Source organism: Drosophila sulfurigaster, chromosome 3 (genome assembly GCF_023558435.1).
Source record: "Drosophila sulfurigaster albostrigata strain 15112-1811.04 chromosome 3, ASM2355843v2, whole genome shotgun sequence".
Lineage (NCBI taxonomy): Eukaryota > Metazoa > Arthropoda > Insecta > Diptera > Drosophilidae > Drosophila > Drosophila sulfurigaster.
Genome location: NC_084883.1, coordinates 5,223,595 through 5,236,603, shown reverse-complemented (window position 1 = coordinate 5,236,603; position 13,009 = coordinate 5,223,595).

Here is a 13,009-nt window from a genome sequence, read left to right as displayed (position 1 = left end):
CAACCCATTTGGGTATTATAACTTTGTGCAGGCAAGAAATGTATGTAACAGGCATAAGGGAGCATCTCCGACCCTATAAAGTATATACATACATATATACTTGATCAGCGTCAACAGCCGTGTCCGTCCGTAGCCTCCTTATGGCTGTTACATATATTTAGTGCCGGAACAAAGTTTGAATTTATACTTATTTTATTCTTTGTTCAAGTTTTATCAAAAAAGAAGAAATATAATAAGGAATACACAAAATTTGAACGTTCATACCTACACTTATTTTATTCTTTATTACGTTTTATTAAAATATACAAAAAAAATATAATAAGAAATAATAAAAATAATGAAGAATTCTGAATTATTTTCCTTTGCAGATTAAAATTGCATTTATGTATATTGAAACTTTTATCACTCACTTCACTTTTGCCGCAACTATTTTATTATTATTACACGCATATTTCCTAAGAGTCCTGCTACAGGACATTTGGGTCAGCTTCAGCCCCTCGAATAATCGAAGGAGGAAAACATCTAATCATGGGCTACAAGTTGAAACTAATGCATAATTCGTGTACTCTACGCAAAGAAAGTCAATGGGAAAATTGAGGCATGAAGTCAGCAGGATTCAGGGCTCAGGACTCAGTATTTCTACCCCTACTAATAAGATGCTTAGAGGGTGGCTATCATATCGTAGTTGTTACTGCGGAGTTGAGCTTGTTGCATTTCCTGCAAGTAATTTCGCTATGAGTTTTTACTGTTTCGTTTGGGGCCAACGTAATCCTTATAAATGAAGCAGCAAATTTGAGGCCAATGCAAGGATCGTATATATAGTGTTATATGTGTGTGTATCTGAGGACTTAATGCATTTGTGGGATGCTGTGTAACTGGAATGGGACATTAACGTGTATTATATCTTATGTGAGTCGGACTCATTTCGCTCATTTGTCAGGATTTGAGCATTGTTCCTCCCCCCACACACCCAGGAAAATTGCAATTGTACGAGCATTTCAGTTTGGTTTTGGCAATGATGATTTATTTGCCACGCACGTGGAAGATTTTCACCTCCTGCCCACTGTTGTTGTTGCTGTTGCTGTTGCTTGTGGGTGGTTTGTTTGCCCTGGCCGATTCATTAATGTTTGTCCAGCAGGCTCATTAAAAATTAATCCGTCTTGGTAGACGATTTTAATAAGACAGCGTTAAGGCTATCAATGTCCCAGCAGTTGACCAACTGCAGCTTGTTAGTGTCGGCTTGTCTCCCAAAGACGTTTAACTTGTCGCTTTTGAAGAGCTTACAGCAGGGGCAGCAGGCCAGTAATCTGGGCTAAGAATATGCTTAATTTCACTTAGTCGCAAATTAACTGAAATATTTATAGCATTTAATGATGGTGCAAGTTGAAGCCATTTGTTGTGAGGTGTTTTTTGTAAACAATCCATTAGTTAATGGCAATAGCAAGGTGCAATAAAATAAGCTTTCTTTTGCAGAACTGCAAACGCACTCAGAGTGGCAGCAAAAATTGAAAAGCCTGAATGTCAGCATTAAAATACTCAACCCAGTTTCGTAGTGCATTCTCTTTGTGGCATGCCACGCCGAGCTGAAGCACCAAACACCGAGGAGCACTCCAAGCCCAGCTGACCCGCTAAGTGCCGTTCGACGGGGGCTCTCCAGGAGGCAGCGGCCATGTGACGATGCCTTTTGTTCCATGTCAAGTGCAAAATGTGCAATGCATAAGACAAAGCAACCGCATACCAAATTGTAATCTGGCCCTGCTCACCAGCTTCAGCTCTCACCCACACTATTCTCAGCTGCCAGAACCTATTGCAAGCAGCTATTGTGTCGCTTGCCAGCATCAACAACAATAATAACAACAACACAACTTTTGTGTGACACATTTGGCAATGCTTTTTTAAACTGCAAAGAAACAAAACGAAATGTGGCAGCCACAAAACAGCAACGACAACAACAACAACAACTGCAAACAGCAAACTGCAGCACAAAACATAGTCAAGAAAAAGTTTTTAACATTTTTTCGCATTGCCTCGGCACTGAATTGCACTTAAAGTCAGCGCCAGTTAAAAACTTTGAAGCCAACGACTACAAAAAAAAACTCAAGAAGAAAGTATAGGAAAAACTACAAAAAAATGTGTAACTATTTAATATTTCAACGAAGTTTCTATATTCTTTCCGATTAATAAGAAAGAATAGAAAAATAGAAATTTTAAATTTAAATTTAAGAAATTGCAAATAATTCTCATTATTAACCTAAAAATGTTGAATACAGTTTTGGACCTCATTTAATTTGAACACTTTTTCACACTATTTAAAAAGAATATAAAAAAATAAACTTTTAAATGAGCAAAAAATTAATAACTAAAGAATGTTCAGTAGAATTTTATCAAAATTTGATTTGAATACACTAAATAACTAACATAAAAATAAACTGAATTTATTTATTTATGGCTCAGAACATAAAAACATTATTTTAAAACTACATGCATGTTCAATGGATCTCATCAACTAATTCCACATTAATCTTTTTTTCTTTATGTTTTATTAGTTTTGAATTAATAATGCAAAGTAATAGATCCCTTTCTTCATCATTGTTAATGTAAAGATTTATTTTCTATCACAAAAAAAATTTAAATATTAAATTATTATTTGAATCATCGGACGTCCAAGTTATATCTCCTACTGAGAGAGATAGAAAGGTCGGATTTAAGTTTCTATCACACATTTGATGCCCCGCATCACGCCCTAGAAAACTAGTAGACTTTTTTGCCTAGTGTATTGGATGAACCGTATTGCATAGAGTGCGAGAGAAACAATTGAAAACTTTATTGCTTTTGGCTTTTTCACTTTTGTTCGCAAGTATGTTGCACACGAGGCGGCGCGTTGACAAAACGGCACAAAAAGAGACCAAAAACTGTCGCAAGAAGAAAGTTTTGCACTTTTATTAATTTTAGAACTCAACAGGAGGGACTCGAGCCTGATGCTCCATACATACATAAGTATGCCAGCTGAAGATGGAAAGAAGCACTTGGACACGGACACAGACACGGACGGAGTAGAGGAGGACTGGGACAACGGACACCAAGACCGAAACCAAGACCAAGACCAAGACTCTAGAGTTGTGGTCCCTAGCAAGGTTACACTCTCGGCAGCTGTGTGGTCAGCGGTCAGCTGGGGTTGTCCACTAATTGGCCTTGTGAAAATATTTGCTACGCTTATGAAAACAGTTGGCCGCATGCCACATGACCCTTGACTAAAATGACACACAAAATCACACACACGAGCATACGTAGAGAAAGCACACATATTAGCAGACATTGTATTCAAGACCTCGTTTATGCGTGTGCTAATTGAGATATATGTAGCAATAATGAATAATTTGTGATATTTATTTATTCGCGTATAAGCTACGATGAATTTTTCAAATAATTGTTAGTAATACATAAAGCGAAATATTATATATTTTAAACATATATTTTATATAATAAATAGGTTTCGATTTTTATATAGAGAACAACTTCAACACCGTGAATAGGACTTAAATAAATAAATTTACTATATAAAGTAGCAATTCTATGACAAAAGACAAAATAGTCATACAAATTAAGCCTTTGTCTTTTTAAAAATGTGATATAATAATTCCTAATTATACCTTTTAAGTTAGCCCATATTATGTACATACATATATCATAATTACCATATCAAACGTGATCGTATTTAGTAATAGTTATCATTTAATTTGTTGTATGGTCACACTTGACCTTCACTGTCTTTTTGTCTGTACTTTTGGTGTAGTTAGATGCGCAGCGCGATACGAAAATATAAGATCATTATATATAATTTAAATCGATGTTGTGTGTTTTATTTCGGCAACGGATATTAACAATCAAATAAACACATTCAATATCAATAAATATCTGTTGAATTTTCAGGAATGGCAATTCACGAACTTGTGAATGAACATCGTGTAAACGTAACATAACTAGAGTGCTGCCTATATAGTCACACACACACACATACTCATACACAAACAAATAAACAATGTAACATTCACACACTCGGCAGCCCTGTGTCCAGTTATAAACATGCGCTGGGTCTGACCGCAGTCCAGTAGCTTGTCCAGCTGCCTCTTTCTCCCTTGCCTCGGTCTCCACCCACTCACCTCGGACCAACTCGACCGACCCCCTCAATTTTTGTCAACTGAACTAATTAATTAATTGTGGGGCGGCGAGCGTAGCCTTCGAGACCGACGCGTCTGAGTCTGAGTTGGACTCAGAGTTGGAGTTGGAAACGAAGTCTCAGTCCATTTTCCGCTTTTCTCTTTCCTCGCCACCCACTTGCTAACTGACCAGCAACTAATTTTTATATTTATGAGGCCGGGACGTTGGCCTACTGCGTCATAAACTGTACAGTTTGGTTTGTTGCCTAAGGGTTGTTGTTGTTATTATTGTTTTTGTTGTTGTTATTATTATTGTTGCTACTGTTGTTACTGTTGCTGCTGTTGCTGCTGCTGCTTTGTATGCATGTGTGGCATGCGATGTTCTTGTTAAGGACATTCTATCCTTGCCACACAGACTCCTTCATGCCGTTTGCATGCTCAAATTTTTAGTATCTTTTGTATGTGATTTCATGCGTTAAAGCTGCTGCTGCTGCTGTTGCAGACAAGAACATTAAACGGGGGGCGAATAGTGGACGGAGTAGGCGTGGCTTGGGGGGTCAGCCATTCGTTGGGGTTTAATTTTCATGTCGCGTTGAAAGTTTCGTACAAGTATTTATGGCATATAAATGAAATGTTAATGCTGAACCCCCAAAAGATTTTCGGTAACATGTTTTACTTTCCTAATGTTTGCTAATGAAGGGGTTCGATTGGGTTCTTAAATGGTTAATTGGTCTGAGATTCCAACAATACGAAGCAAGGCAAATGACTTTGGTTTATTTTTATCATAATAGGAAGGGGAAAAAGTTTTTGAATCATATTAAAGATATCTACATAAATGCCAATTTATAAAGTATATTTAGGGCAACGTAAACCACACCATATGGTTACGATTGAACAACTGATACTTATAATATATCAGTGATTTATAATGCTAATAAATATGAAATATAAATATAATAAAAAGAGTTAAATTGTACATTGTATTAAAAACAATAATAATAATTTACTTTTTATGGACTGTTTATTTTTATTTTCTTGCACGCTTTACAAAAGCAATATTAAATCATTTGTCGTTAGTTGAAACCTAAATCAATTAATAATATATTTTCTATATATGATAAAAAAATATGTGGATTGAATTTGCATAAAAAATACAAAATATAAATAATTAGTCAGAATATTGATAAATTGGAATATAATAATTTAAATCAAAACAAAATTTTATATTTTTATGGACTGTTAATTTTTAATTTTTAGCTCACGCAAGCAATATAATATATATATATAAAACTTCTCTAGTTATTTGAAATTATTCGAATAAAATATATGCTATACTGTATATGGTGTAAAATATGTGGCTTGAAGCTTATACTTGGCTAATAAAATGAAATACAAATTCATAAGTAATCATAATATTTGTAAATTGTAATTTAAAAATATAGTTATAATTTCCTTCTTTATGCACAATTTATTGTAGTTTTGAAGCTCGCCCAAAAAATCATAATTAAGCTGTCGTTAATTCAAAAGCTAAAGCTATCTGCACATCGTAGCAATAACTTGATTAATATTTGTATAATGTACAATCTCCCATGGGAGAAGGCGTTAACAAATGTGCTTGATTAATGACAAAACCAATAATTAGAATACAAATGGGGAAACCACAAGCAGAGCATAAGAATTGCCTCGAAATGTTGATTAAATTGATTGCAAAATAGCATAGAAAATCAGTAATAAACGTTGAGTGCAGCAGTGAGAAGGGACCCTAAGAGACTCATCCACAAAATTATGCATTCATTTGCCAAATAAAGGGAGGGGAATGAATGGAGTGAAACCTCACATCAAACCCAAAGGAAATCGAACAATGTGCACGTCTTTTGGATTCGCATTTTTTTTGTGCCAATTTTAATATTTTATTATATGGATGTGATGATGCGACGATGTGACATTGCGACGGCCATTTTAATGCATATTTAATGCAATTTTTAAGAGCCAAACGCATTATATAAAGTTATTTCGCTTTTACCGCAAATATAAACATAGAAAACTCTCCCAAAACTCGCATGCGACAAGAATTTTAAATCATTTCATGGCAAAATGACAAAACATTTTCATACAAATTGCAGAATTTTGCTTCTGCTAAAATGTTGGAACAGCTTTTACCAATTCGCATGCGTATTGTTTTAATACCCTGTAAATATGGGCAGCTGCGGCAAAGGGCATGATCATGCTAAGGTCAGTTGAAGGACTTTCAATTATGGGCTGATGATATATCTTATTAATAATATAGTAAATTGTAGAAATGGAAATTTAATTTTTGGTGTATTTCAAACCGAATTGAAAGATTGTATTTTTTACTTAAATCTCCAATTATCTTCAGATGAAGTATTTATATATTATAATAATATATTTATATACTATGCATTTACAATTAGATATTTTATTGGCCAGCAACAAGGTATGAACGAATTTCAAAATCTCATTCAACACAATATTTCACAATAATAATTTACTGTAATTTTAATATAATTATTCCTAGTATTTAGATTCTTCACTTTTTCTGCAATTATTTAGTTCAAAAAAGAAAATTTAAAAGGAATGTATGTCATAAATAGGTAACCTAAAAACATAGCTAAATAAACATTTCCAAAGGTTCAAAAAGATTGGGTGAATAATGCTCCTAAACTTTGTATATAAATGATTTATAGCAAGCAGCATTTATCTCTCACTCTCATGCCTAGAGTAGCTGTTAGTCGAGCCAATACTTACAAAGGTTTTGACTTGTTGGATTTGGAATTAAGTTTCGGTTTTGGTTTTTCGATAATAATGTTCATAAATTTTGCGTCGCCTGCAAATATGCAACGGAAATTGCCAAAGCCACACGACTTCAATTTGAAGCCAAATCCACCACCCAACTCCATCTCCATCTCCCGCTTCAGATCCTTCTCCTTCTCCGTCTCCATCTCCAGCTCCAAGCACAACCACAACCCACAACAGCGAGCAGCCCGCTGCCCCTGGCTAAAGATGTTGCTGCTCCTGCTGCTGCTTCTGTTTTTTTTATAGGCTTCTGGGGAGTGCTTGGGCGTGTGTCGGTTATCCTAAACAGAAGGGAATGGGGCGGGAGGAATTGGAAAGACGAGCTTGCTGCTGCTGCTACTGCTGCTGGTTGTCAATGCATTTCGCCTTTTGATAATATCAAAAACTCATTTGCCTTGGCCACTTCAAGGGGAGGAGGGATTGCGTAGTTAGTTTGATGTTGCTTGCAGCAGATGATTTATTATAGCGTAACGTGCTTTCCCCGCTTCGCTTCTGCCCCCTTTTCAAATGCTGCGCAGCATGCGTCATCAATTTTTTGAGATACTCGCTCTAACACATTTGCATGGACATTGCCAGGGACCATTAGGCAAAGTTGCAGCTGCTGTTGCTGCAACACGACGAACCGCAATAGCATTTAATAGAATAAAACATAAAAAAAAAACCAAAAACCGAAAAAACTTTCGGTTGACCATAAATAATTTGCTCTTTGCTCATTTCCTAAACAATTTAACAATTTGCGCGCCAAATATTAATTAAAAGCCACTCGCTAGTAAATACAGAAGTATCTCATGGATGCATGACCACTAAATAAATGCGCTTCACATAAATTCAAATTTTACATTTCCACACTCTGAGTACCTAAACAATAAACAATTTTTACTTGTTGTTGCTAATTCTATTTCAGCTGCTGCTGCTGCTGAAAATAATGCAATGAAAAAATGTGCGGTTGCTCGCAAAATTAATTGAAATGCATTAAAAGTGCAATTGTGATATTATTTTTCATTCTCATTGTACTAACACACAACAATAAAACAAATGCTTCAAAATATTTTACAAATTACATATATTATAGAGGAACATATGTGCGTAAAAAAGTAAAGGACAATCAAAGGGCACTCCACAACTTTGGAGTGAGACTAAATGAAGTCATGAGCATAAAATATTTGACACAATCCGAATTAAAGAGCGTTGAACGAACTAAAGATATCCTAGAAACTTATGATCAAATATGCTAGTAAAATTATTTCAATATTTGCGATGCACTGAATTATCTACAAAACGTTTTATACTTTTATGTACAGACTGTAGCACATAACTTGAATCAATAGATTCAGAATAGAACCAATAAAGACTTTTATTTCATAGAAAATTTGCCAATTTTATTTATTTATTTTCCATTGTAATAACGAAAACAATTCCTTGATGCAATGACATGAACTAAGGCCTTCATACTAAAATTGTAAATTATTGTTATACCAAAGAAACATTTAACAGCAAAAGTGAAAACTTGTTATCGAAATGTATGCTGTTATCAAACCCTTAATAAAATACATATTGTTAAATGAGAGTGTTATCTGAAGAACTCGAGTGCTTGAGTTCACTGAGGATTCCCTTTATTGATAATGACACACTTTCTAATACTCATTGAAAGTATAAAGTATTTAAACTAGCCATAAAGATATGACTCACATAAAGCTAAATCACATTTGATCAAACAACGTCAACAGGGCGTATTAGTAATGAGGGTTCCTACATTTTCCGCTGGGAACAACAAACGTTATCAATATTAATCTCAGGTGCGCGTTTGTTACGCTAAAAACAATTGTAAATAATTGTGTTTATTTTGTAGTGAAATATATGGAGATGCCTAAAGCTACAGTCAAGTGTGCTGTGAGATACCCGCTACCCATTTTGAATAAAAGCAATTCAATGCGGGATTTTTTCTTTTCTTTCAAGACCCTTAGAAAGTAGGCGTGTTCCCAATACAAAAGGTTTTCTTTAATAACTTTGACATTTTTTATCTGACCACAACCAAACTTTCAGGAATGATGAAGACCGAAATTCGACTTTAGCTATAAAATTACACTTATTATTTGATCTTTGTCAGGCGAACAGACTGACATGGCTATATCGTCACGGCTGTTGACGCTGATCAAGAATATATATACTTTATGGGGTCGGAGATCCTTCTTGCCGGCACAAAGCTATAATACCCTTCAACCATAGTATTATAAGAGCTAAACAATTAATTTACACACAGATCAAGTTTGTTTCAAATTTTTGACAAGCCCACTTCTACAATATAGCATTCGGTTAATTTTCGTATCGGGTAGCGGGTATCTCAGTCGAATGGACTCGACTGTAGCTTTCACACTTCTATTATTTGTACAATATTTCAAAATTGTAACTTTTAGTAAGCAATATAATTGGTACGTTAAGATAAATTTTGGATAATTACGCGTTTACATAATAGTCACATAAATAAGAGGCATTCGAACGCATCATAGACAGAAGTCATTTTTTCGAAAACCAGTTCAGACACTATTTTAACAAAACGTGATGGAAAATCTTAATGTAATTAACTTAAAAATATTCTGTATTGATTTCTCTTAATAATGAATTTCGTTTGACTTATTGTAAATACATAAATGCGAGAAATTGACAAATCTAACTCAAACCCTGCCCTAACACTAGCAATTTTGAAAATATTTTGTTACTGTACATTTTACTACACACCTCTACATACAAATAAATAAAACATAAATTAAATTTTTTATTTTAATCGTTCTTTTTCCTTCTATAAGGAATTTTACATCTATGTTTTTGTCAATGATCTCCTCGCCAGAAATAAAGATGCAATGTCCTCGACTAAAGATGATTTAAATGAATGTTTCTTCTTTTAAATGAATTATTTGCTCGCTCATCAGATGCAGTGAGGAAAGGCACAGAGTCTGGTCATGCCCAGTGATGTTGAGAAGTGGATAAGATACGATGTTCGGAATTTGCTTCACAAATGAGTTGTGGTTCAATTAGTTCGTATTGATGATCACCACTTAAATGTGATAGGGTGCGTTTCGTCCAACGTTACCATTGACCCCTCGTCTACATTTATATTTATATTTATATATATATTTATCTATATTATCTTGAACTGGTAGGAATATGTGGTCATGGAATACAGAGAGAATTATTGTTTTCTTACATATGGTATATATTTACTTAATTCTAGGGTACTCAACTTAACTATGGGGACTTCTGTGGGCTGATTAGCAAAAATTGTCTTCAAATCATTTGTATAAGGCTTGTAATGTCTGACTTTGCAAGCGTGATTGTAAGTATTAAATTCTGAATTTCTATAATGAGCATCCTATTTTGAGCCATATGGAGCGTCTAAGAGATCGAAATTTTTTATTTTATTAACTGTATCTGAGTGTTTATTATAGTTTGAATCTTAACCTAACATTTTTATCCTATCTAAGTCCGGGATTTCCCCCACAATTTTTGAACGTTGTGTCTAGAAAATCTAAGCTTCTGGTCAATGGTAAATTGTAAGAACGGACAATGTCTATGTCAAATAATTTTAATATCAATTATGTTACAGATTTTACTTAAGCTACTCGAGTGTCTTATTGTTGATTGTTCTTTTACTAAAATGTCTCCATCGAGGATGGGAACTTAATTTGCGTTGAAAAAGTCGATAATCCGAGTTGTTGTCAGCAAAGTAAGAATTATTCCGATGAACCTGCGACGAAAATGTCTCTCTGTCCCAGTAGATTGTTTTCGTGTTTGAGTAATGTTAACTGGTTGCAGTATAGTGCTGATTACGCCTGATAATGCCCTAGATACCACCGGTGCTACAACCACAGGCTTTTAAAACTTCTCACTGCACGTTAGGAATATATAATATTTTCGTCGTTCGAAAATATGTTAATATGGAGTCTTTCAACTGTATGAGATGGTATGGGTGTTTCACCAAGTTCTTATTTTCTTTAGTACCTATCGTATTTTCCTTTCGTGCATACTTTGCAATTTAGCACCGCCTAACCTCTTAACTTTTTCTGATGCTGCCCTATTTGCACAGACGTTTTGTCTGCGTACTCATAGTACGATGATCGCGTCGATGTTAGGCACCGTATTGTGCGACGTCCGCTTACTTTGTTGCACAGAATTACCTTCGTAACGTCTAAAAATTTCGTATGCGTCCAGGACAGATTGCCTCCAAGGCATATCCTTGCTCTCTTCCCCTTCGAATGTCGGTAAGGACTTCACTATGTCTAGTCTCAAATAGACTTAACACTTGGCTTCTATTTGTGATCTGGCAGCATTGAGTTCCACAGCAAACTTTAGTTTTAAGCGCAGCTCTTGTTCAGCGAGCACAGCGTCAACTGTTTCATTTATTAACGCCGGAATTTGTTCGGGACTCATTTCTGTCACGATACTAATTAACTGTTTTCTTTTATTTTTCTGGTCATGGGAACAAGTGTGAAGACTGTTAATACTAAATTGTTATTAGCACAGCGCACAAGAACAGAAAATATATCAACACAGACTATTTACTTATACGTTGAAGTATGCTTCGAACACAGAAATAATTTCACAATCACTTGCAATTTTATATTTTATTTAATGTTTTATTATACCCGCTACCCATAGGGTAGAAGGGTATTATAACTTTATGCCGACAGGAAATGTATGTAACAGGTAGAAGGAGATATCTCCGACCCTATAAAGTATATATATTCTTGATCAGCGTCAACAGCCGAGACGATCTAGCCATGTCCGTCTGTCCGTCTGTGTGTCTGTCTGTCTGTCCGTCTGTCCGTCCGTCCGTATGAACACCTAGATCTATAATTTTATATAAAAGAGCTATAATTTTTTTTTTCGACAGCATTTGTTATGTTTGCACGCAGATCAAGTTTGTTTCAAATTTTTGCCACGCCCACTTCCGCCCCCGCAAATCAAAAAAATCGAATAACAAGCGTAATTCTAAAGCTAGAGTTGCAAATTTTGGTATATATAATAATAACTACAGTAGTTATGATTCCTGAAAATTTGGTTGATAAAAATTGTCGAAGTTATTAAAGAAATACTTTTGTATGGGCAAAAACGCCTACTTACTAGGCGTCTTAGTTGCTTTGGCTGACAATCTGGTATATTGTGCCGTCTATGGTATATTTTGAATGCGGTACTATATCGATATACCACATATACCATTTGGTATATTTTTAGTATTTTTGCAGTATATTTAGTATATTTTGAGAATAATACCGCAAAATATATTGCTTTTATTCAAAATAGGTAGCGGGTATCTCACAGTCGAGTGCACTCGACTGTAGCTTTCTTACTTGTTATTATTCTTTTAAATTTAATGATATAAAAAATCGATAAGTTGCGAAACGCGCACTTGCACAATAATTTTTAGCCGCATTTGGTTATAATAATAAATCCGTTGGGGATTATTATCAATGATGTCCTCGTTAGAAATAAAGATGGGATGTCCTCTACTAAAGATCCTTAATTCTGTGCAATGTTTTCCCCTTTTATCACTGGCTCAGCAATGTTAAATGATAAAACAATAGTATGACGAAATCAAATATTCCACAAACAACGCTGCATAAGGGAAGAACAAAAACTGAATTCTTCCAAACTAAGAACCTAAAGCTAAGCGTGGCCAGTGGAAGAGTACTGTCATTCAGCTCCTCCTAAAAAATCCATAGTTGCTTGTTCACCAAAAAGTACCATAAGCGAATATTGCGATATATGAAATCATATGCGCGTGGGTTGCTATGCAAGTTGCTCGAGGGCAATTCGATATTTAATTGGGATGGTCAAATTATACAATACAACTTATGCAATCATCAATATTATTATATGGACATTTCTTTAAAGCATTTGTTTTGAAAAACCACAAAACTTATTGCTCATTAGCAGAATAATGTATGATATTCGATTTCAATGCATTCATTTAATTTGAAAGATATCGTGTTCTTATTTTTTTAATAAATATTTAGTTAATAGGTTGGAAATTTAGACAATTT